This window comes from Pteronotus mesoamericanus, unplaced genomic scaffold, assembly GCF_021234165.1.
Source record: "Pteronotus mesoamericanus isolate MK-2021 breed Mesoamerican mustached bat unplaced genomic scaffold, CSHL_Meso_final contig_24, whole genome shotgun sequence".
Taxonomy (NCBI): Eukaryota; Metazoa; Chordata; class Mammalia; order Chiroptera; family Mormoopidae; genus Pteronotus; species Pteronotus mesoamericanus.
In genome coordinates this window covers 5,564,248-5,591,730 of record NW_026555100.1, presented here as the reverse complement: position 1 = coordinate 5,591,730, position 27,483 = coordinate 5,564,248, and the positions used below count along the sequence as shown (strand labels likewise).

At 38.2% G+C, this 27,483-nt stretch overlaps 1 protein-coding gene and 1 pseudogene across 10 annotated transcripts in view; both read right to left on the bottom strand.

Annotated features, from left to right (window-relative positions):
- USP54 (ubiquitin specific peptidase 54) overlaps positions 1-27,483 on the bottom strand; it is a 141,932-nt gene that overhangs the window by 85,520 nt on the left and 28,929 nt on the right. Inside the window, exon 1 of one of the 10 annotated variants that reach the window (XM_054572585.1) lies at positions 22,317-22,331. The exons of 8 other annotated variants lie outside the window; for them this stretch is intronic. The gene's annotated coding sequence lies outside the window, so the exon portion shown is untranslated. Of the gene's footprint in view, positions 1-6,408; positions 6,458-22,316; positions 22,332-27,483 lie in introns of those variants that run through there. One more of the 10 variants, XM_054572587.1, reaches the window with a different exon arrangement.
- The window catches only part of LOC129069723 (macrophage-capping protein-like), a 47,999-nt pseudogene continuing 28,275 nt past the window's right edge, over positions 7,760-27,483 (bottom strand).

Here is a 27,483-nt window from a genome sequence, read left to right as displayed (position 1 = left end):
GACAAAGTCAGTCTAAGGAACTTTTACAGAACACAGGAGACTAAGAAAGAAAAACACCTAAAATATTGTATAGTGTGAGATCCTAGATAGGATCCTTGGTAGAAAAGAACAATGTTGGATAAACTTGTGAAGTTTGAAAATGGTATTTAGTTAGTAGTGTGATACCAGTGTTAATTTCCTGGCTCTGCTCATTGTACTATAGTTATATAAGATAACAATAAAGGGAGCTAAGTGCAGGATATATAAAAACTCTGCACTATTTTTGCAACTTTTCTATAAGTCCATAATTAGTTCAAAATGAAAACCTTTTCAAAGTGTGCAATCAATTCATTGAAAGAGATGGAAGCTTGTGCCCAAAGAGGAATAGAAGAATTTGGGGAATTAATATCTATCTGTATAAAGGTATGCAGACTAAGACAGATTTATAGGAAAAGAGGTGACATTGACAGTTTCGATCTTGGTAAACTAGAGTCCAGAGAAGACTTCATGTGAAATCTCTGGGTTTACTACTATGTTTAACGTCACAGAAGAGCAGTTAATGGGTTCTTTTATTAGTTCAGTAACCTGTTTCTCAGAATGAACTGTTAGAAAAGTTTTTAAATCTCCAAGAGCAAGTAAATGTAAAAACAAACAAACAAACAGGAAACTCATTAGGGTAATGGAATTATAGATTTTATCTATGATAAATTTTCTATAATTTATAATTTCCTTATTGAAAGTAAAACTAAGATATGGATTTAAACTCATTTTCACTAAAAATAGAAGGACTCTGGACCAGAAGTAACCAATCAGTGAGACACCTAATATCCTAACAATAAGAAAGCTGTTTAACAGTTAACTATTTCCTATTTAGACACAAGGGGCCAGATATGGATTTCTATGTTCTTTCATTCAATTCCCATTGCTCCTGCTGCTAAGTTTCAGATCCTCACCTCCTTTAAACTACTGCATGGTATTACTGACATTATCAGGCCTCCAATTCTACATGTGACTGTCAGAGGACTCCTTAGTATACCATGTCATTCACCTTTTCAAAAATCTTCAGTGGCTCCCAGAGAGGATGTTCTTTTGGCTAGAGAAAAATAGTATTTTTCTCATTCACAAGGGGGGATATTAATGGCTGAGTCCTTTACAAGTTTCTTTTCCATAATTCTTTCTTATCCACTCATTCTACTAACAGGGCAAAAACACAAACAAATAGCAAACTTAAAGAAAAAATAAATCCTGGCTGGTGTGGCTCAGTGGATTGAGTGCCGGCCTGCAAACCTAGGAGTCACTGGTTTGATTCCCAGTCAGGGTACATGCCTGGGTCACAGCTGTGTCCCCGGTGGGGGACACTTGAAAAGGTGACCACACACTGAAGTTTTTCTCCTCCTTCCACCCTCCTTCCCCCTCTCTAAAAATAAATAAATAAAATCTTTAAAAACAAAACAAAAAATAAAAATAACAAAACAGTCAATCAGCCCTACTTTGACAGCTTTTTTTTAACTGACTCATGTTCTTGTGAATTTTTTACATTTTTATTGAATTAGAGTCGAATGATATGAATATTTTTATACTTATTAATTTTAAAGAGGGAGAGGAAAAAAGGGAGAAACAGAAATATCTAGCTGTTGTTCCACTTATTTTTGCATTCATTGGTTTATTCTTGTATGTACCCTGACCAGGGATCAAACCTGCAACCTTGGTGTATTGGGACAAGGCTCCAAACCTGGCCAGGGCACATATTTTTGATATTCACATAGTTTATCAGTAATATTACTAATTTGTAAGACTGAATTAAATATGTCTAGCACCTGCACAAATTTGAGAATAATTAGACGTTACTTCCATTTACATCTTCGCCTCACTCATTGATCAGACATTTCACCTAGTACCTGTTATGTGCCCCTCGCTCATCCTCCACTTCAGGTAAACTTGACTATTTTTTTGTATAATGATAATGCTATGTATTCTATTTCCTCAGTGCCTTGGCTCTAATAATGCTTCCACACAGAGTGCCTTTCATCTCCTTTTCTTCTTAAAAATAACAACTATCATACAAGGAACAGCTGCATCCAAAGCATTCTCAGATTCTCTCCCTCTCTCACCCTTCCATTTTCTTCATTTATTTCATCTTCTTCTTTGCTCTCAGCTCATGTGGTTAGATTATAGCATTCCCACCTTCCCCCATGTTACAGTTATTTGTGTACATGAACTATATAATATATTCCTTAAGGACATCTTTTTATTCCAAACAGGTTGAATATAATTGATATTGAATCATTAAATTTTAATTAAAAAAGAAAACTTTCTGTTTGATGAGTAGGCATTTAAAACAACCAATTCTGACTCTCCTTAAATAAAAGAGCCCCCAAAATGTACATATTCAGTTTGAGATACTGCAGAAAAATTTTTCTAATGAAAACTCTATCAGTTGAATCAATATTTGCCCTGGTTTAAGCTTGAAAACAGAGAGATAAGCATCTAAAACTATTAAAAAAAACAAAACAACAAACAAAATCAACAAAAGTGATTTGTTGAATCATGGATTAGTTATCTCAAACTCCCCAGTGAACACAGTTACTCAACTCAATTTCCTGAAGGTTGGTCTTTGGAGCTTCACATTATTATATCATGTACAACAAGAAGCATCTTAATGTTGATAAAGGACACAATGTTCTACTTTTCCTTTTATAAGAACTTAGAAAAATGTCATTTACAACAAATTTTCCAAAACCAGTGAGGAAAAAAAAAAGGCAAGACGACCTGTTTTACTTTGTTACAACTGATAACCTTTAAGAAGTAAGAAATGATCATTGGAGGCTACTTAGCCCCTCCTTATGAAGATCCGGAGTTGTGTAGATAACTTACTGACTCCTAAGGAAAGCAGCATGATAGTAGAAAAAACATAGTTGTTAAACTTCCAGCCTCTGCAGGGCCAACCATATTGCATATCCTCAGGAAACACCATGCTCATAGAGGAGATCCAAGGTGCACCATTCCCAAAGAACATTATGTGAATTATACAACTTAGGGACCCAGAGTTAGCAATGCATTGCAGGAGAGGGCTAAGACTACATCACCTAAAGACTGTGTCATCATAATCAAGTTACTGAATCATTTATTAAAGTCTTTCAGGGACTACATCAGTAAAACGGGGATTAATAAATAAGATCCATCTAATAGGATTAGTATGTGAATTAATTAAGTAATGTATAGTATATGTGTAATTAGCCCAGTACCTAGTATTTAGTGAATACATGTTTTGATGATGATGATGAAGATGAAGATGAATCTACATTCCAATCCTGCTCCATCACTTTCAAGTAATTTACGATCTGTAATAAATGCAATTTGTTGAGAGTATTCAACAAATTATATATGCAAAATACTGAGGGCCAGGTACAAAATAGGAGCTACGTAAAAAGTAGATGATTATGACTGACTATCCCCTATACCCATCCTCTCTCCCTCCTTCTCCCTTTCTCTTACAAACATATCCATATACTTACCGTAAAAATTGCATATGATTAAACTAAAATTGATAGCACAAATCCAGAGCAAAATGAAAATGAGGGAAAATGTATTCTAAAGATAATGCAATTCACCTGGAGTATTATGATAACTTCCAAACTGTTCTTCCCCTTCTAATCCTAGGTATAAAATATTACCAAAAGCACACTGACTGGAGTGGCTCAGTGGGTTGGGCGTCATCCTGTAGAGCAAAATGTCACCAGTTCAATTCCTGGTCAGGGCACATGCTTGGGTTGCAGTCCACGTCCCTGTTGGGTGTGTGTGAGAGGCAACTGACCGATATTTCTCTTCCTCCCTGTCTCCCTCCCTTCCTCTCTCTCTAAAAACAAATAAAAATCTTTAAAAAATAATATTACCAAAAGCAAACTCTACTCAATCACTATTTAGCTCAGAAAAGTTTAGTGACATACTGTCAAAACTCCTTGGCCTTAAATGGCCTTTCACAATCTTAACCCATGCACATTTTCAACCTCATCTACCACTATTCCCCTTAAAACACACAAAAAGTTTTGTTTTTTCTATATCACCTTCTTTTCCATCCCCATCTTCCCAATTCTACATAACACTAGTAACCTTTTCCATTCAGCAAACTGATTGAAGAAGCCATTCTGCTAGCAACTTAGAGTAATAGATACAATGATAGTCACACTCTATCAGGAAGGAGCAGTCATTTATATTAATTCATTTCCCAAAGGATTGTCTAAATACCACTTTCTACCAATTGGGACTTAATCTCTCCCTCCCAGGAACTTTATTAATAAGTACTTTATTAGAATACAATGTAGAAAGTTACATTGCCTTATACCCAACAGATGCTCAATACTTGTTAAATAAAAGAATAAATGAAGAACTAAGTTTTGTGAAACACAATTTTTGGTTTAGAGATAACTTAATTATAAGCATTACCAGTCATCTCTCTCTCTCTTCCCTGAATCTACTTCCTGAATCATATCATATCTAGTTCACAGCTTTCCAAAAGGTTTATGGAAGAAAGATACTCTACTTTATGACAAATAGGGCAAACACAATGTTTTTTTCCTCAAACAAATTGGTAACACCACCAAACTAGTTAACAGCTGTGGTTAAAAGAAAGAGAATCAATAGCAATTATATTAGGCTCCAGGTTCGCAAAATGATAACTATGAGCTCTTGAAAGTTGCCCTGTATTATCCTCTGGTCCAATAATTTAGAACCAGCTATTTTTTTCCCTAATTTTTAAACCACTAAGGTTTTTTTAATTTAAATGCTTGATTGCAAGTATGCACTATATATTAATCATTATAAACATAACATTACCCAAATTATTTTATCACAAACAATAATGAAAGCATGATGGCTCTATCAACAAGAGGAAAATATGAAGGGAAGCCACTGACTGCACTGTCTTGACTCATTTCTGCTAGGAAAACACTGGTACTGAATGGCACAAGCAACTCCAGCATGACGGACCAAGCACATGACTGGGAAGGTGACAGAGGATACCAAGGGAAAAAAGGGCATCTGTTAAAAAAAAACAAAAACAAAAAAACTCTCCTCTGTAGGGGAAGGAAGTGAGAGAATGGGCAGGGATGCACTGAACTATACTTGAAAAGACTTCACAATATTCAAACAAAAACATACCAGACTCCAGGTTTTGGGCCAGTTCAAATCCTAGTTTTACGACTTAAAACTGAGAGAACTTCAGCAAGCTATGTAGCCACCGCTGTTTCTTAAGCTGTAAAATTATAATAATAGTAGCTATTGCTTAGTGAACACCACTCAGTGCTAGGCACTGGACACATGGTATATCCTTTTAATTCTCACAATTACTCTATCAATGAGGGATTATTTTCCTCATTTTGCGGAAAAGAACATCCCATGTTCTTTCTACCTATGCATGACTGTTTTCCAGAGGGATGATACTACCTACCTGGCAGGGTTACAGCAGGAATTAGAAGCAAAGCACTTAGCATAGGAATTAGTACCTGCCATATAGTAGGAGCTCAGAAATCACAATTGTACAAGTGACTCAAATGAACAGTAATAAAATCCCACAACCAAGTTTTCCCTCACAACATCTACCATGAAAATGGCATTTAATTAGAAGTACCTGGAGAACCCAAGGCTCCAACTTATAACTCCTTGAAATACCAGTATTGCCCATTCTGTGTCAAAAATAATCACACACACACACACACACACACACACAGAGTTTCTGTTTTAGCTGAGGATCAAAACATATAATCCAAAGAAACAGAATGATATGAAAGTGTTATTCGACTCAATCTGAACATCAAATATTAAATCTCACTTTCAAAGGATTATAGATCTCACACCTCAAGGGAGCAGGTGCTAATGAACAAGTTTAACTTCCCAAAAATAATTCCCAGAAGCATCTGTTATCCTGAAGTACTCAGAAAACCATTTCCCAGACTTAACAACATATTTGCCAAAAATCTTAGCGAATTTTGCCAACAACATTCTGCTTTGAGGGGAAAAAATAATTTTGATTCTGGAAGCAAATGCTTTCCACCTTAGCCACAAAATAAGATCTCTTCTTCATTATTACTTTTATCAGTATGTTAATACTGAAAATAAGTATAAAGAAATCACAATTAACCTTCTATTTGAAGGAAATTTAAAACACTAAAGCCCACAATCCTTGCCTTTAAATCTAACAAGCTCAAGAAAATTTATGAGAATGACTTTTTAAACCAGTAATAAAAATCAAATTACCAAAGCGTTACTGAGACGAAAAAAGAGCAGAAGCAACAGTCAGCATAAAAGAACCCTCTTGAAAGTTAAGAGTCCTAAAAGCTCAAAGTTTGAAATGTTGCAGTTAAAAGCAGAAACTGACCAGTTCTTTCCCCACATTCCTCTTCTACCCAGTTTTACCACAAGAAAGACACTTACCCAAAAGCACTCAACCTCCAGCAAAAAGTCTCCAGCAATCACAAGGGCATTTGTGGGGCTCGGATACAGGAATGGGGAGGGACAAGGGAAAAGCTAGAGTTGAGGGGCGGGAAGGGTATGAAGGGAGGAGACAACTGCAGCTAGCAACAATGGGAAACTGTAAATCTAAACCACAAAGGTTTCCCACAGAACAGGATGAAGGGGAACGAGCAATTCTTTTTACCACCTACCAGGAACTCAGCACTGACAAATCATGATAAAACTAAAATGTGGAGCCCCAATTATATGCAAACAAAGTAAACTTAAGAAACTAACCAAAAGTAACTTGAAAGGACATATCACAAACTTCATAGAGGCTTAACAAAAACAATTAGGAGGCTGTTTCCTCCAGGGGCATTCCTGATGACGAAGGTCAGCAGTGTAACAATAAGGTTTGCAGGGTGGCAGCTGCTTCCAAAAGGAGGGCCAGCAGTAAAAACAGTCCTTTGCACTACAGTCAAAGGGAGCACTAAAAGACACTTGCATTGTGCTTTGGCGAATAATTAAAGTAAGGTCATTATTTGAATACTTCATTCAGAATTCCAAGACTGTCAAGACTTAAATCATTTTAACAGGCAAAATTCCCCCAACTCTCTTAAACAATATGCACTCTTAAAGAAAAATATTGTGTAAACTGAGCTGCTGGATTCAAGAATCAGTTTTAAAATGCATGGGATCTCAAGTGTTCCCAACCCCAAAGGTGAAGACAGTGAAAGATCTCCACCCCTCTCTCCGGGAAGAGACCAAGTTATATCACTAAGGACAAACAGCAGGCAGGAGCCTGCCCCCAAACACGTGATCTGTCAGCCCAGAACTTACATTTATAGGCAGGGCACAAAGGCCCCAGGGGACCAACACATACCCTTCTATGTATTACTTACAAATACGTGAATAAAACAGCTTTATTGAAATGAATTGTTTTATAAGCATACTGATGAAAAAAAACTCATCAGGAGAATCCTTGCCAAATATGAAGGTCTGTTGTATTTCTATAGGTTGAGAAAAAAAATATGAGTTGATTTTTTAAAGATTTAATTAAGATTTATTAACAGAGGTAGGCACTGCCCCAAACTAACTAAGCTCTTACATTTTAATAATATACTATACTAAAGTATTACTTTGGCAACAAGGAAGGACCAAAAGAACTTTTTAAAGAAAGAAGATATTCCTTTTCTTTTTACTAACAATAGGATTCTTTTTTGGAAGGGGTGTAGGAAGCACGTGTCTCCTTTATTGAACATTTGCAGGGGCACCTCGGGACTAGCCAGGCAGCAGGAGGAAGAGCAAGCGGGGCGCGGAGCGCATGTAGAGCACATGCAGGGAGAGGCCCCTCTCATTTCCAGTTCTTGAAGAATTGCTTGAAGATGGGACTCTCATGGTTCTAGGGCAGAATCTCTACCTGAGTGTTTGAGCCAAACGGCATACAGGAGGTGAAGTCCTCAGCCACTTGGAGGGCTGCCTGCCACTCCTTATTAGCTTTACGCCCCTTCCATATGTAGATCTTGCCACAGAGCCCATTCTGCAGCACGAAGCAGTCATCAGGTTATCAGCAACTCAAAAGCAAAAGGGCTAGAGTCTACCACCTTGGTCAGGTTCATCTGCCCAGTGGCACAGTACACCTTATACAGAGCTATGGCCTGGGCACTAGTCTAATCAACTGTGAGGTCTTCCTCAGGGCTGCCCTTCTTCAGAGCTGGGGCCCAGGACCTGGATCAGCTCAGCAAGCTCCGCCCCCTCAATGACACTCTCCACCTGGGTCTTGGCCTGCTGCTCACTATCCCAGATGGCCAAGGCCAGGTCCCACGCTTTGTTGTGCTCCAGGATGTTGGACTTTCCACCACAGCAGGCAAGGATATTCTGGCCCAGGTCCAAGATGAAGTAGTCTCCATTGTGGAAGCTGTCCCAGCTCAGCTCTTCCTAGTGGCATCTACGTTCTTCTCCTTCATCTGGTAGTTTCCTGATGACAACCAGGGTGGCTCCTGGGAGATCATGAAATGTTGACTCCACTCTGCCTTCCTGGTCTGTGAGGCCCCTCAAGAAGTAGCTGATGAAGAGGATGGACACAATGCCCTGTACCTCTCAGTACTGCACAGGCTGCTGCCCCAGCAGGGTGTTGAGGGGCACAGCCAGCACAATAAAGGCCCCCTGCTCATCCAGGGATGGCTACTGACCTATCCACAGGTGCAGGTTGGAGAGCTCTTCCCAGCCACTGTGCCACACTAGGTAGGAGTCCCCTGAGAAGAAAACACCCTGGTTCTTGTGGGTTACCAGGCACCAGCTTTAGCCTCTCCACTTGCCACATGTGCAGGCCAGGGTCCTACACTGATGCCGAGAATGGAGAATAGCTCTGGGGAATGGGTCTGTATATGCTCTTTCCGGATCTTTCCAAAGCTCTGCTTCCTCCCAGTCTCTAACATTAGTATTCTTAACTAAGGTCTAGTGCTGCGTAGGGATGATGTTAAGTGTGAAACACAGGATCTCTACTGATCAATGCTAAGAGCAAAGAAATAATATGCAAATATCAAGGTCAAGCTCTCTGAGACATTAAGAGATGGTTATATATTTATTGTGGAACTAATCAAATAAAACTAAAGTACTGGGGCAGAATTACCGAGCTTCAACCCTGGTTACAAATGCAACTAGGTAACATGACTTTTCATATCTCAGGCAACCAAGGTAGGTGATCCTGAGGGAAATCTCACCCTAATACCTTTTTGGAAGCCTCTCAGAAAATACTTCATGTAAAACTCTCATATATACATTCCTCCTTGCATAAGTTATTTTCGAATATATCTTAATTCCTTTTTAAGGCTAGATAGCAGATTCTGTCTTGGGAACCCTGCATCAAGCACTGAGTCTCTCTACCCAAAATAAGTTGAATAACCAAAGATTTGTGCTAGGTGAGTGCCAAATTGCCAAACTGCTTCTAGGGGAGTTTTTGTGGGCATGACTGGTAAGTCAAGAGGGAGAGTGATATATATGGTTTTAGATGAAATGTATGAATGAAGAAAATAAGATGAAGTCTGTATAGCTGAGCTGACTTAAAATGGAATCTATATAGTCAACCTGATGAAACTGGTTCAGACCAAATCGACTAAAGCATGAGGAATAGATTTTATTTTGCTTTAGCTAGCCAGAGGACTTAAACTTTTTAACTCTCCAGTTATGCATCTGTCAGCAAAAAAAGTCCAAACCTATAGAAAAACGTTATAAGAGTTTATCTAAGCTAAAAACAAACAAAAAACTGAGCTCTGGCTGTGTTGCTCAGTTGGTTGGAGCATCATCCCATATACCAAGAGGTTGCAGGTTCAATCCCCAGTCAGGGCACATGCCTAGGGAGGGTTCAATCCTAGTTGGGGCGAGTGCAGGAGGTAACTGACCAATGTTTCTCTCTCTTTATCTTCCTTTTTCTAAAAATCAGTAGATATATCCTTGGGTGAGGATTAAAAAAGCAAGAACAAATTTAAAAAAAAGAAAAACAACGAGGACCAGCCTGGTGGCAAAATCTTGAAGGACTGAGAAAATGCTCCAGAGAATGTCAGTTTTGCAAGTTTATTTTTTATATTTAGAATCAAAGGAGAAAACATAAGGCTACATGAATCCAACAGCAGTTAAGATTAATTAAAATTAAAGAGGTGGGAGAAAGCAAAGTGGGGAAATCTCTAAAATGGAAAGATACTTATTTTCCATTGGCGGGTACATGATAGTTAACATTTAACATTTACAGTAAATAGAATTGGTATGGGGCAACAAGATAACAATGAGGAGTCCTGGTGCAGGTGGTTAAGTACTAGGTAGTTAGATAGGCATTAGCAGAGTAAAAACCATAGACCAGGTACAAAAGGTTCAGGAGGGTGGAGAGCCACTGGTGCCTAGCAACAGGCAAAACTATGAGCCCTTGCACAACCATAAATATTAACCCCTGGAGATGACATCTAGGCCTCAGCTGTGTTTCAGCTCCAGGCCCAGAAAAGCAGCAAAGTTAGATGGAATAGCACCATGGCTGACATCAGGACCAGCTGCCTTGTCTAATGATCCCCTCTGCCCTGGTGCCAACCAATCAGTGGAAATCACAACCCTAAGGGGGCACACCTGGAAAAGCTGATGAACATTCTATTGGGATCCTCCCGAGACCTCCAGATAAAAGCCCTTAAGACAGGGACACCCCTACACTGTTCACATGCATATATTCTCTCTCTTCCCCCCCCGTCCCTCCCTATCCCCCCCTCCCTCCTTCTCCCTCTCTCTCTCTCTCTCACACACACACACACACACACACACACACACATACCCGCACCTTTCCTTCCTCTTTCATCTCTCAAGGTGTGCATCTCTCTCTCTCTCTCTCTCTCTAACCCCTCAGTGCCAATGGGCCCTTCTCTTGCCTCTGTTACTCATTTTGTAAGCCCATTTCTTCTACAGCTCACTACTTCTACCTCTGTGACTCTCTAAATAAACTTTATGTTACAGTTTGAGTCTTGTATCTGAATTTTTTCTTAGCCATAACTCAAGTACTGAAGTTGCTGAACCAAGGTCTAACACCTGGTGCTGTTTTGCTAACAGTTATGACTCAAAAAGGTCTGGAAAAGGTAGTCACTGACATACTCTGGGTATGTTAGCTTGGATGCACGAAAACAATGGACAAGGTTCATTTAAGGTATAAAGACTAGTCTTTTCTAAGGAAGCTAGACTTGACTATCCATTATGACCTGCCCAGTTTGGAATTTATGATCATATCCTTGTGATTACTTTTAGTCATTGAGCTTGTTAGGCAGTAGTCCCTTTTTCATTCACACATCAACACCTGGAAATACATATAAATCCTACAGATAATCCTATGGAGAACTTAGGGAAGAATGTTCATGTATCCAGATCACCTAAATCTATTATCCAGACACCTGACAGCTGAAAGATTACCATCTTAGACCAATCTAGAGACTAAGAATGCAGGACTTACTCTTCTGAAGAATATATTTTTTATCATAAGAACCATCAACTTTCTTTTTTTTCTTCAGAACATTTAAGGGGTCAGATACCTGGTAGTGTTTTTGATTTACAAATCCTAAGACCCTTGAATAAAACTTTCTGATTTTTCACTTTAGGAAAGCCTCTTGATTCATTTATGTTCAGTCTAAAGATGCCATGTGTTACCCTGACTGGTGTCGCTCAGTGGGTTGGGCATCCATCCACAAACCAAAAGGTCGCTGGTTCGATTCCTGGTCAAGACACATGCCTCAGATGTGAGCCAGGTTCCTGGTTGGAAACATGTGAGTAGGAATGGATCAATGTTTCTCTCGCACGTTGATGTTTCTCACTTTCTCTCTCCCCTCCCTTCTCTCTAAAAATAAATAAATAAAATCTTTTAAAAATAAAATAAAGATGTCATGTTTAAATGTCCAGGAAACCTAAAGTTGGATAACTAACTACAACAGTACTTTAACACAACTGTGCTTCAATATATTACTTCATATGTCATATTATTTCAAGTACTTTTCAGGCAATGTTACACACTCATAGCCCACCACTGACCATAATAGACAAAGGTCTCTGAAGAAATATAAATAATATAAATAAAAATATAAATAACATAAAAAATATAAATAAATGGAAGCACCTACCTATGCCTTCATCTGGCCAAGATGGGCGCATAGATGGATATACTTTGCCTCCTTGCACAACCAGAAGAAGGAAACAACCAGTTAAAAAAAAAAACTGCCAGAAAACTGAATTGTATGGAAGTCCAACAACCAAGCAGTTAAAGAAGAAACATTCAGAGAATCAAGATGACAGAGAAGTGAGTGGAAGTCACACTGACCTCCTCTCAGGACCAACCTGGAATTACAACTAAATTGGGGAGAAATCACCTGGAACAAACAACAGAACAATAGCGAAAGAGGAGCCTGTAACCTCGGAGACAGAAGAATCGACTTTAGCGCAATCTAATTGCCACTTACCCTGGTCTCCGGCAAAGGCAATGGCAGAGTGGGCTAGAGACACCTGAGGAGAGACTGGGGAAAGAGGCTTTGAAGAGAACTGAGAGAGTAGCCGGTGGGATCTCTGTGCTGACTCATCCCCCATGTGGCAGCAGCCATCTTGCTCAGGCAGAGACCACTCCCCCTGAGCAGCAGCAGTGTCAGCGGCCCCAATAGCCCCGCCTCCAGGAGGGATTCCATCCCGCCATGTGCTGTCTAAGCTGCCTGCTGAGTGCAGAGTGGCAGCCACAGATGGTAGATCCCTGGCTAAAGGGGGCGCAGAGAGGTCTGGAGACACTTGAGGAGAGACTGGGGACAGAGGCTTTGGGGAGAGAATGGAGAGAGTAGCCAGCGGGATCCCAGTGCAGACTCCTCTGCCTTATGGCAGCAGCGAGAGAGAACACAATAACCCCATGCCCAGGAGGGACTCTGCCCTGCCCTGAGCTAAGGCAGCCTGCTGAGTGCACAGTGACTAGATTAACAGCTGAAGGAGACAGCCACAAACAGTAGATTACTGGAAGTCTCAAACAGATTGCCTAAGGTTAGACAGGGTCAACAGCTGACATCATCAGAGGCAGATCCACAAAGGACGAACAGCGGTCTCCTACCATAGAAGTTCACACCACAAAGTCAAGATCAAGACAGATCAATTTCAGAATCAAAAGCAGAAAAGAAGAGTCTCACAAATAATGGGAAGAGAAAGAAATACCCCCCAATTGAAAGGAAAGGAGGAATCCCCACAAAGAGAACTAAATGAAATAGAGGCAAGTAAACTATCAGATAGTGAGTTCAAAACAACAGTTCTAAGGAAGATCAATGAGCTCAGTGAGCTCAGAGAGAATTACCAAAAACTACAGGGAAACTATGAGGCACTTACTGCAAACTATATCAGCATGAAAAAGGACATAGAAACTATCAATAAGAGACAAGAGGAAATGAAGAATACAACTTCTGAATTGAAGAACACAGTAGAAAGAATCAAAGAGCAGGCTAGATGAAGGTGAGGACCAAATCAGCGAGCTGGAGGACAAGGTAAAAAAAAAAAACTCCCAGAAAGAGCAAGAAAATGAAAAAACTCAAAAAGAATGAAGAGGCATTGAGGGAAATGCAGGACAACCTGAAACGTAATAATATCCGTACAATAGGGATACCAGAAGGAGAAGAGGATGAGGAAGGGATAGAGAACCTGTTTGAAAAAGCAATGATGGAAAACTTCCCTCATTGGATGAGAGAAAAAGGCACACAAGTCCAGGAAGCACAGAGGGTCCCATTCAGGAGGAACCCAATGAGGCCCACTCCAAGACACATCATCATTAAAATGCCAAATAGCAAAGACAAACAAAGAATCCTAAAGCAAGCAAAGGAGAAAGAGGTAGTAACATATAAGGGAGCCCCAATACGGCTAGCAGCTGACTTCTCAACAGAAACACTGCAAGCCAGAAAGGAATGGCAAGAAATATTCCAAGTCATGAAAAGCAACGGCCTGCAACCAAGACTGCTCTACCCAGGAAGGCTCCCAATTAAAATGGAAGGCAAAATAAGGAGTTTCCCAGACAAAAGAAGGCCGCAAGAATACACCTCCACCAAACCAGCACTGCAAAATATGCTAAAGGGACTGCTTTAAGATGAAGAAAAAGTTTCTATGAATACCCAGTTCCTTTCAGAGTTGCCAATACTTGATATTACCAATATTTTTAATACTCATTATTCTGATTGTGACAATGTTATTTTTAATTGTTCTTTTACTATTTGTTGACACTAAACCTGTTTTAGTATATTTGACTATTTCTATTATTTTTTTTAAAAAAGCTTTAAATGACTTTTTGGTATTCTTTATCCATTTATTGATTAAAGATTTGTAGAACTTTTTCCCCTAAAAACAAAAACAAAAAAAACCTATTAACCATGTTTTAGATGTGTTGCAAATAGTTTTCTATTCTATTTCTTTTACTTTAGCTTTTTTTATGTATATTACTATATAGTTAAATGTTTAATATAGTCATATTGTCAATATTTTACTTTATAGCTTCTGGGTTTGAATAATTTACTTCAGGGTAAGAAAAATATTATTTTGTATTTTCTCCTAAAACTCCTTAGATTTTACATATTGATTTTTAACTCATTTGAATATTTGTTGTATAATGTGTGAAATAGGGCTCTGTATTTGTTTTATTTCAAGTAATAGTGGCCCATGCACCTTATTTGTTGAATAAGCCTTATTTTACCCATTGATTTGAAATATCAACTTAATCATATATTATATTGTTAGATATATACGTTTGTCTCTAGCATGCTCATTATATTTCATTGTTCTACTTGATTATTTCTGTGCTGGTGTCATGTTGGTTTAATTGCTGAGATTTTATGATGGTTTAAAAATTTTTAATATTTTATAATTAACTTTGACATTTAAAAAAATTTATAAAATCAATCTGCATTTAAGAAAGAAAGAGAGAGAGAGAGATGGAACTCCTACCTTTTGCGACAACATGGATGGAACTGGAGAATATTAAACTAAGTGAAATAAACCAGCTGATGAAAGACAAATGCCATATGATCTCACCTATAAGTGGACTCTATTCAACAAAATAAACTAACGAACAAACTAAACCACTGGCATGGAAACATGGAGCAGACTGAAAGTGAGCAGAGGGGATGGGGAAAGAGGACAATGGGAAAGAAGGGGAAGGGACTAGACAAAGAACATGTATGAATGACCCGCGGACATGGACAACAGAGTGGGAACTGACTGGGAGTGGGTGGTGGGGGTGGGATGGGTGAGGGGGGTAAAGGGATAAAAATCGAGACAACTGTAATAGAATAAACATGATTTATAAATTTTAAAAAATAATAAAAAAGGAAAAAGGAAAAAATAAAAAAGAAGAAACATTCATCCAGACTGGTAGGAGGGGTAGAGATGGACAGCTGGGGAAGAGAGGACACACAGCAAGGTGGCAGCTAGTGGACAGTGCAGGTTAGGCAGTGGCTGGCAACTGGGCAGTCCCACATTCACATGCAGATAAACTGGGAAGAATAACTGAGGAGCAAGACAGACCATGCAACCCAGGGTCCCAGCATGGGCAAAATAAAGCCTCAAAATCTTTGGCTATAAAACCTGCGGGGCTTGAAGTGACAAGAGAAACTGCCAGTCTCTTGAAAGTGTGGCAAGAGCCAAGCAAGTGGCACTGTTCCCTCTCTGGTTCCTCCCCCACATATAGCACCACAAGCCAGTGAAGTGGGTTGCTCTGCCCCAGTGAATACCTAAGGCTTGGCTCCTTACCATGTAACAGGTGCACCAAGACAAAGAGATATGGTACAAATGAAAGAACAGATCAAAACTCCAAAAAAAGACCTAAGTGATGAAGAGATAGGCAACCTATCAGATGCAGAGTTCAAAACACTGGTAATCAGGATGCTCACAGAAATGATTGAGTACAAACACAAAATAAGGGAAAATGTGAAGCTATACAAAGTGAAATAAAGAAAAAGATACAGGGAACCAAGAGTAAAGGGAAGGAAACTGGGAAACAAACCAACGATTTGGAACAAAAGGAAGAAATAAACATTCAACCAGAACAAAGTAAAGAAATAATTCAAAAAAAGGAAGAGAGGATTAGGAACTTTTAGGACAACTTTAAACAACCCAACATCCAAATCATAGGGGTGACAGAGGAGGAGAAAAAGAGCAAGAAACTGAAAACTTATTTGAAAAAATAATGAAAGAAAACTTCCCCAATGGCTAAGGAAATAGACTTCCAGGAAGTCCAGGAAGCCTAGAGTCCCAAATAAGTTGGACCAAAATTAGAGCACACCAAGACACATCACAATTAAATTATCCAAGATTAAAGATAAGGAGAGAATATTACAAGCAGCAAGAGAAAAGGAGACTGTTACCTACAAAGGAGTTCCCATAACACTATTCGCTGATTTCTCAAAAGAAAGCTTACAGGCAGGTAGGGGATGGAAAGAAGTATTCAAAGTCATGAAAAGCAAGGACCTGTATCCAAGATTATTCTATCCAGCAAAGCTTTCCTTTAGAATGGAAGGGCAGATAAAGTGCTTCCCAGATAAAGTAAAGCTAAAGGAGTTCATCACCACCAAGCCCTTATTACATGAAATGTTAAAGGGACTTATTTAAGAAAAAGAAGATTAAAACTATGAGCAGTAAAATGACAACAAAATCACAGCTATCAACAACTGAACCTGAAAAAAAAACAACTAAGGAAACAACTAGAACAGGAACAGAATCACAGAAATGAAGATCATATGGAGGGTTATCAGTGGCGAGGAGGAGGGGAGAAAATGGGGGAAAAGGTATAGGGAACAAGAAGCATAACTGGTAGGTACAAATAGATAGGCCGGCAGGGAGGGTGTTAAGAATAGTATAGGAAATGGAGAAGCCAAATGGGCAACTGTAATAGCATAATCAATAAAATATACTTTAAATATATATATATAATACTAGCAGGAAGACTTGAATAAAGCAATCAAGAGAAATGGGAAGGCGGGGATGAAAGAACACAGGCTGAAAAGTCCTACTTGGTCCAATCCCACAATCTTTCATTATTAGTCCCCATTAGCAAGTGGCATATGATTCAGCAGAATGTTCAATTTAATAAAAGAACATTTTGCTTAAAAGACAAACAGAATTTATCTAGGAAAAACAAAGGTGACTCCCTCTTGGAGTAACCCCAAAGCAAAACCATTATTACTGGTTTTTATTTCTGAAATGATAATGATAATGCTGATATTGGTAGTAAAGGCAGGAGCCAAACTGCAAAGTAAAATCTAAATGAAAGAGCTAAACTATCCTCATGACTTTGGATTAGGCAAAGTCTTACATATGACACAAGCAGCAAAAGGAAAAATAAATTTTACTTCATCAAAATCAAAACTTTTATGCTTTAATGGACACCATCAAGAAAACAGTAAAACAACCAAAATAATGGGAGGAAATATTTGCAAATTATATATCCAGTAAAGGACTTGTATTTAGAATATATAAAGAACTCTTACAACAAATAATAAAAACAACCCAATTTTAAAATAAGTATTTCTAAAAACCCCAATTAAAGAAAAGATCTTAACAGACATTTCTCCAAAGACATACAGATGGATAATAACCACATGAAAAGCTGCTCAACAACAGAGTATGACAAGAAACAGGAAAGGTCACTTTACATTAGAGAAATCTAACAACTAGTGTCTCAGACAGGTGAACAAAGCCAATATGAACGATGATAAATCATGTTGATGATATATATCCTTGACATGATGTGATGATAATGGCTCTGTATCTCTGTGATCTTCCTTCCCAAGACTGATAACCCTATTTCAATCATGAGAAAAGTATCATACAAATTCCAATAGAGATATATCCAACAAAATATTTGACCAGTACTTCTCAAAACCTGTCAAAGTCATCAAAAACAAGTAAAGTATGAGAAACTTAGAGCTAAGAGGAGCCTAAGGAGACATGACAAGTAATGTGGATTTTTATTTATTTCTTTTTTTAAAGATTTTATTTATTTATTTTTAGAGGGGATGGAAGGGAGAAGACAGAAGGGAGAGTAACATTAATGTGTGGTTGCCACTCACGTACCTCCTACTGGGAATCTGGCCCGCAACCCAGGTATGTGCACTGACTGGGAATCAAACCAGCGACCCTTTGGTTCACAGGCCTGCACCTCAATCCACTGAGCCACACCAGCCAGTGCTCAATGTGGAATTTTAGATGGAAACTTAGAACAGAAAAAAAGACATTAGGTAAAAACTGAATAAACTAAGGATTTTAGCTAATAATAACATATCAATATGGTTCCTTAATTGCAACAAATATACCATACTAATATAAAATGTTAATAATATGGGAAACTGTTGTGGGGTATAGAAACTCTACTAGTCACTCGGTTTTTCTGTATATCTAAAACTGTTCTAAGGAAGTCTATTAATAATGAAAAGGTTTGGAACAGGCTTTCCTAAGATGTGCTACTTTGGCATTGAATTATTTTGAGCTGAAGACAATAAAGACTCTGAAGGCCCAAGAGATAAGTATACCTCTCCCTAAAAAATTTAAATTGGAGGCCTTGCTTATAAGAAGGATTATCATTAGAAATAGCTTTCTATGGTCTGTCTATAAGATGGGGCAAAATCTAATTACTGAACATCTGTTCTTCTTATCATCCTAAGAATAATGGCATCCTTTGAAGCCTCAGTCACCTTACTTTGTCCTTAAGCTCGGAATATCATATATATCTCATTTTCTTGTAGCTTTGTCTCTGAACCTCTCATGTATGTGGGGTTTCCAGATGTTCCAGATGTACATATGCAATTAAATTTGCTTATTTTCTCTTATTAATCAATCTTGTGTTGATTCTTATGTAAGAATCTAGAAAAGTAGAGAAAAATTTCTTCTTCCCACACAATAATAATAAAAACAGGTTAAATTAAAACAATGCAATGAAAATCAAAACCACGATACCTGTTCACATCTATTAATATGTCTATAATCAAAAAGACATAATAACAAGTGTTGGCACTTCTGGCCAAGATGGAGGAGTAGGTAAATACACTTTGCCTCTTCGCACAACCAAAAGGACAACAAAAAAATTTAAAAACAAAAAAATACCAGAACTGCCAGAAAATCAAACTGTATAGAAGTCCGACAACCAAAGAGTTAAAGAAGAAACATTCATCCATACCAATAGGAGGGGTCAAGTCAGGCAGCTGGGCAGGGTGGAGAGGATGCGTGGCAAGGGGCCGGAGGACCAGGCAGTCCCACATTTGCATGCAGATAAACCGGGAGAAATAGTTGGGGAACAAGACAGACCACACTACCAAGGGTTCCACACAGGAAAGAAAGCCTCAGAACTTCCGGCTGTAAAAATCTGTGGGGGATGCTGCAGCAGGGGAAACTCCCGGACTCACAGGAGAGTCCATTGGAGAGACCAACGGGGTCCTAGAATGTATACAAACCCAACCCACCTAGGAAACAGCACCAGAAGGGCCAAATTGGCTGGTGGTTAGTGGGGGAAGTTGACTGAGAGCCAGCCAAGGGCCGAGCAAGCAACAGTGTTCCCTCTTAGACTCCTCCCCCACATATAGCGTCACAACGCTGCAACCTGGGTTGTCCCGCCCTGACGAATACCTAAGACTCAACACCTTCCAATGTAAGAGGCACGCTAAGACAAAGAAATATGGCCCAAATGAAAGAACAGATCAAAACTTCAAAAATAGAACTAAACAATGAACACATAGCCAACCTATCAGATGCAGAGTTCAAAACACTGATAATCAGGAACCTCACAGAAATGGTTGAGTATGGTAGCAAAATGGAGGAAAAAGTGAAGGCTTTTTCACTCCATGCAAAGTGAAATAAAGAAAAATATACAGGGAACCAACAGTGAAGGGAAGGAAACCAGGACTCAAATCAACAATTTGGAGCAGAAGGAAGAGATAAACATTCAACCAGAACAGAACGAAGAAATAAGAATTCAAAAAAATGAGGAGAAGCTTAGGAACCTCTGGGACAACTTTAAACATTCCAACATGTGAATCATAGGGGTGCCAGAAGGAGAAAAGAGCAAGAAATTGAAAACTTATTTGAAAAAATAATGAAGGAGAACTTCCCCAATCTGGCCAAGGAAATAGACTTCCAGGAGATCCAGGAAGCTCAGAGTCCCAGAGAACTTGGACCCAAGGAAGCAGACACTAAGGCACATCATAATTACATTACCCAAGATTAAAGATAAGGAGAGAATCTTAAAAGCAGTGAGAGGAAGAGAGACAGATACCTACAAAGGAGTTCCCATAAGATTATCAGCTGATTTCTCAAAAGAAACCTTGCAGGCAGGAAGGGACTGGAAAGGAGTATTCAAAGTCATGAAAGACAGGAACCTACATCCAAGATTACTTTGTCCAGTAAAGCTGTCATTTAGAATGGAAGGGGAGACAAAGTGCTTCCCAGATGAGGTCAAGTTAAAGGAGTTCATCATCACCAAGCCCTTATTATATGAAATGTTAAAGGGACTTATCGAAGAAAAAAATCACGACCAAAACTATGGACAGTAAAATGACAACAAACTCACAACTATCAACAACTGAACTTAAAAAAAAAACAAAAAACTAAGCAAACAACTACGACAGGAACAGAATCGTAGAAATGGAGATCAGAGCGGGGAGAGGAAGGAGAGGGAGGAGAATGGGGGAAAAGACACAGGGAAGGGAATAAGAAGCATAAATAGTAGGTACAAAATAGGTAGGGTGAGGTTAAGAATAATATAGGAAATGGAAAAGCCAAAGAACTTCTATGTACGACCCATGGACAGGAACTACGGGGGGTGGGGAATGCTGGTGGGAGGTGTAGTGCAAGGTGGAGGGGAATAAAGGGGAGAAAAAATGGGACGACTACTACTACTACTACTATAATAGCATAATCAATAAAATATTAAAAAATAATAATAATAACAAGCTTTGACATGAATGTGGAGAAATCTGAACCCTCCTATACTACTGCTGTAAACATAAAATAGTGCAGCCACTTTTGAAAACAGTCTGGCAGATGGTCAAGAGATTAAACAGAGTGACCGTATGACCCAGCAATTCTACTAGATATGTGCCTAAGAGAAAATAAAACTTATGTTCACTCAAAAACTTAACAGACAAATGTCCGTACCAATATTGTTCATAATAGCCAAAAAATGGAAATTCAAAACTGATAAATAAAATACGGTTATTCATACCATGGAATATTATTCAACCACAATAAGAATGAGGTATAATACATGCTACAACATTTATGAACCTTGAAAACATTATGTTAAGTGAAAGAAGCTGGTCACAAAAGACTACCTATTATATGATTTTATATGATCAACTTATACAACATGTCCAGAATAGGCAAACTATAGAGACAGAAAGTAGATTAGTGGTTGCCTAGGGCTGGGAGGAGGTGTAAAGAAAATGGAAAGTAACGGCTAATAAGTACAGCATTTCTTTTGGAGGTGACAGAAATGTTCTAAAATTGATGCGGTGATGAATGTTCACTCTGTGAATATATTAATAACCATTGAATTGTACACTTTAATGAGTGAATTATATGGTTTGTAAATTATATTTCAGTATAGCTGTTATTTAAAATCAGTTTTCCTGTTTATAAAACAAGAACACTCTGCTTCATGTCTGTGATTTAAATTAGGTCCCTATAAACAACAAAGCAGCTGCCACCTGGTAAAACTAGATGGCTTCAAATGCTTGGCAAACAATTTCTGTGCATATAAGATTGTGAATAATTTTTAAAAAATACATAAGCAAAGAAAATCAGGCTGTTGGGGCATTCTACTCTCTGACATTGTCATTTAATTCAGGACAGAACACAATCACTGTTTCCCTAACCAAGAAGACAACAGTGTCCTGGCCAGGTGGTTCAGTTGGCTGGAGCACTGTCCCATACACCAAAAGGTTGCAGGTTCAATCCCTGGTCAGGGCACGTACAGGAGGCAAATGATCAATGTTTCTCTCCCCCGTCACCCCGCCAACCCTCTTCCCCTCTCTCTAAAATCAATAAACATAGCCTTGGGTGATGATTTTTTTAAAAGATCTAATTAAAAAAGAAAATAATAAGCCAGCAGTACCACTGATTATACATATGTACAAAGTGGATGAACACAGATAAGTCACTTTGACAAAAATAAGGTTGAAAATGCCACCAAAATGGCACAGCAGCAAAAGTCAGAGTGTATGTCTAGTATTTGGCTGAAAATATAGAACAGATGAACAAAGCAGGCTGAAGTGATACTTGCTGGGCACACCATTTGCTAAATAATTACAAACATTCCCCCACATATCTGTAGGAATCCTTCCTGTTACTTTTTGGACATCTTTCCCTAGAGTACTCACTCAGAAGCTGACTGAAATCCATCTGTTTGATAAACAATCTGAGAACATAGAAAACAGAGCTAATGAATCGATTGTCGGTTAAAAGGGGACAGAAGGAAAGGGGGGAAAATGAGCCAGTATTTACCTTCATTAAGTAGGTTTAAACACCACACCTGGGTTAGTGATTTAAACTTGGAGGAGGAGGGGGTCATCATGACAGCGTAGTAGTAGTAGTAGTAGTAGTAGTAGTAGTAGTAGTAGTAGTAGTAGAGGGAGGGGGGGAAGGAGGGAGAGAGAGAGAGAGAGAGAGAGAAACATCAATTTGTTGTTCCACTTATTTATGCATTCATTGGTTGCTTCTTGCATGTGCCCTGTCCAGGAATCAAACGCAACTTTAGTTTATCAGGAGGATGCTCCAACCAACTGAGCTACCAGGCCAGAGCAGAAACTGGCTTTTTGTGCCAATATACTTTCTTTTCTTAAATGAAAAAAAATTTAAGTGTGCAATTCACAAAAAGAAAAAAATAGATGAACAATAAAGACAGGAAAAATGTCTATCTCGTTCATAATTTTAAAAAATGCAAAGATGCCCTACTGGTGTGGCTCAGTGGACTAAGGGGCGGCCTATGAAGTGAAAGGTCACCAGTTTGGTTGCTGGTCAGGGCACATGCCTGGGTTGCAGGCCAGGTACCCTGGTGGGGGTGTGCACGAGGCAACCAAAGTATCTCTCACACACTGGTGTTTCTCTCCCTCTTTCTCTCTCCCTTTCCCTTTCTCTAAAAGTTAAAAAAAAAAAAATCTTTTTTAAAAAGAAATACAAAAGAAAAATACATATCATTTTTCATATCAGATTGCCAAATATTTAAAAGCTAGTTATGGTGACAGTGTGTACAGGCGTAAATTTTCATTCACTCTTGGTAGGCATTAAATAAATTTGGCAGTATTTCTCAATTTTAAATGCTTATACCCTTTGTTTCAACAACTCAATTTCTCAAAATTAAAGATAAATATACCAGGAAATTTCTAGCTACACTGTTTGTAATACATAAAAACTAAATGTCTGTCAAACAAGGGGACTGGTTAAATTATGGTAAATCTCATTTGGGGAGTACTTACAGATGAAATAGTAAGGGATTTATTTCAAGATTATCATGGGTTGACCAGTGTAGAGAATAGTGGGGGAGTATAAATGAAATACAATTGACTGTGTATTTAAAAATTCATGAAGCTGGTGATGGGTTCATGTGGATTTATTATACCCTTCTACTTACTTTGAATATGTTTGAAATTTTCTATAATAAAAATATATAAATGTATGAAATAACCTCACTGAAGGGAGTAGGAGATAAAGGTACTGACCTAAGTAACTTTGGAAATGACTGGAGTCTGTAAGACTAAAGGCACAAGGAACTGTACATTAGCACTTTACTCTAGCTAATAAACCCATTTCCCACAGGTGTACAGGTTAACAATTCTGAAATCACTACGCATGTATACAGGAATTGAACAAGTAACTAAATGAATGGCAGATGATGGAAGGTTTCTCACTTTTGGAATGGGGGGGTCACAGGTGAACAGAGAGAAAGGCTAAAGTGATTCATGTGGTAATGACTTAGAGTTAGAATATGAACTTGTTTTAGATTAATAAAGATAAAGATGGTTACATCTGGAAATATTTATAGATAGATATAGATATATGGATGTAAATACAGATATATTTACTTGCTCTGTCAAAAAGTTCTTTGAATCAATGATAACCTGGTTGTAACAAGTACACCCAGAGACAAAATCTTAGTTTCTAATACCATTCTTCAATAAAAGGAATGAAGGTTCCTTAGAAAAATGGCTGATTCTAGAACTGGGACAAGAAATATATGAGATATATGGAGCATATTCTAATGTCAGAAACTAAAGAAATGCTAACTAAAAAAAACCAAAATAAAAATAAAAAATTAATAGAGGTATGTCAAAGAACACAGGAGACAATAAAAGGAACTCCCGAGGTCAAAATGAAGAAAAAAAGTAATATTGGTGTATATAACCCAAAATATAAATATCCATCAGTTCATACTGATATGAAGAAAATATTAAATATATAAATGGGGAAAATAAACAAATATCACTTGCAGAATAATTCCAAATAATTTATACAGATACTTTACTCAAGCATGGGGACCATAAATCCCATACCTTAAATGTGGGCTGGGAATAAAGAATTCCTTCCAAAGAATACATATAGAATGGAAGAGGGATAGGGAAAGAGCAATTTTAGTGGACAAACTCAGCCAGGTGATCAAGGTCATTATCAACAAAGATAAATCATATTGACAATATGTACCCTTGATATGATGTGATGAGAATGACACTCGATTTCTGTGATTTTTCCACTCCAAAACTCATAACCACAGTTTAATTATGAGAAAAACATCAGATAAATTCCAATAGAGGAGCATCCTATAAATAGTTTACTTGACCAGTATTCCTCAAAGCTGTCAAGGTCATCATAAACAAGGCAAATCTGAGAAATTGTCACAGCCAAGAGGAACACAGGAAAGTATGACAAGTAAATGTAATATGGCATCCTGGATGGAATCCTAGAACAAAAAGGACATTAAGTAAAAGCTGAGGAAATCTGAACTTTAGTTAATAACGTACCAATATTGGTTCATTAACTGCAATAAATGAATATACTCTAAGATACTAATAATAAGGAAAACTGGGTGAGGGAGTACATGGGAAATCTGTACTATCACCTCAAATTTTTTCCAAAAATAAAATTGTTCTACAAAATAAACCTGTTTTAATTCCGGCCATCATGGCTCAGTTGGTTGAGTGCTGTCCGGCAGAGTGAAAGGTCACCAGTTCAACTCCTGGTCAGGGCACAAGCCTGGGTTGTGGGCCAAGTCCCCAGCTGGGGCATGTGCAAGAGGCAACTGATCAATGCTTCTCTCACATATTGATGTTTCTCTCCTTCCCCCTCCCTTCTCCTCTCTCTAAAAATAAATAAATAAAATCTCTTTTAAAACTAAAATAAACTTGTTTTAAAGTATATGAAAAAAGATGGAAACAATAAAAATCAGTAGTACATTTTTTAAAAATCACACACAAAAGGAAAAAGTAGATAACAAAGGAAAAATAAAACACATGTATATAACAGTGTATCTACTACTCCATAAAGAGATATCCCAGGGAAATATTGTTTTATAGGAACTAGCCCAGATCATGATAAAAAATATTTTCAATTTTTTTAACACAAAGAGAATGGTTTAGGAACTATTATTACATTTTTATTAAATACTCACCTTTTCCTGTGCAAAGACAGGAAAAACAAGAGGGCACTAGAACATATTCACCCTTAGAATCAGAAGAAAAAACCATAAAGATCCTGAGGTTCAGAGAGGTTAAGCATGATAATGCTAACATGATTATATATTTAATAAAGTAATCCCTACAAAATGTGTAAGCAGAAATTTGGTATATTTTTAATGTATTAGAAAAGGTTGTTATTCAAAGGATTGTTGATGAATTATTTTAAAAAGCAAAATTCCTTTCAATTTCTTTTGTAAATTTGATGTCCACATTAAAAAATATAAAAATAAGCTCCATTAAAGAGCTTATTTGCTCCATGAATGAATGGAGCAAGAAGGAATGAAGTGAGACTATTAATTGTTTGATTTTAAAATACTCTAATAAGAGAATTCTACACTAAATTTCCCACCTACTCCTGGATTATATCTTAAATATTTTAATTCATTAAATACTTACTGAGAATCTACTGTAAGCCAGACATAATGCTAATATTAGAAATGCAAAGATGACTAAAATCATGAGACCTTCATAGTGTCCACTGTCTAATAAGGGAGAAAGCATAACTATAACAGAGAAACGAATGAAGTCCCTTGGAAAGTCCAGAAAGACTTTCCAGAGAAAGTAGTATCTGAATTGGGTTTTAACACTGTTGTACCGTAAGAATTTGATTCATCTTTGACCATGGTTCCTCAGAAGGAAGCCTCTAAACTTTTGAAATTTCCCATGTGATATGTCTTTGTTATGCACAGTGGGCTCTTCCAGCCACACTGAGTTTCTACTAACCAGGTAACTCATTAACTGCAATAAATGTATGTACTCTAAGATACTAATAATAAGGAAAACTGATGAGGCAGTATCCAGGAAAACTGGATGGGAACTGGTGAGCCCCAACATACTTTGAAGATGGCAGCTGGTTTTGGTGGAAAGACCAACCATATCATTAGAGTGTTGCGACTTTAAGCCACGGTACCAGCCTGCCCTCTGTGGAGTCCAGAAAGGCTGGAGACTGAGTTCAATTGTGTGGCCAATAATTGAATCAATCATGTCTACGGAATGAAGCCCCAATGAAAACTCTGAATACTGAATCAGTGGTCTTCTCTGTTTAGTAAGACAATGATGTGCTGGGAGGGTGACACAGCCTGAGGACACAGAGGCTTTACTTTCCAGACTCTCCTAGAGGCACAGGACTTTGCATCTCTCCCTTTTGCTGGTTCAGATTTGTAATCTTTTGCTATAATAAAACTGTAATCTTTTTTCTCCTTTATTTTAAAGAGAGAGAGAAACATTGATTTGTTGTTCCACTTACCGATGCGTTCATTGGTTGATTCTTGTATGTGCCCTGACCAGGCATGGAACCTGCAACCCTGGCATATCCAGATGACACTCTCCCAACTGAGCTACCGGGCCAGGGCAAAATTGTTATCTTTTTCTTTTCAGATTGTATTCATTTATCTTTAGAGAGAGGGAAGGGAAGGAAAAAGAGAGGGAGAGAAACATGAATGTGTGGTTGCCTCTCACACACCCCCTACTGGGGATCTGGCCTGCAACCCAGGCACGTGCCCTGACTGGGAATCAAACCAGCAACCCTTTGGTTCTCAGACTGGCACTCAATCCACTGAGCCACCTCAGCCAGGTCAAAGCTATAATCTTAGGTGTAGCACTTACCAGAGTTCTGTGACTTGTTCTAGCAAATTATCATACCTGAGGTGGTCTGGAGAATTCTTGAATTTTAGCTAGTTGATCAGAAATGCAGGTGGCTCCAAGACTCCCGTACCTATGGTTGGTGTCTGAAGAACAGGCAGTCTTGGAGGAAACTATGACCTTAACTTGTGAAATTTGAGCTAGCTCTGGTTAATGTCAGAACTGCATTGTAAAAACC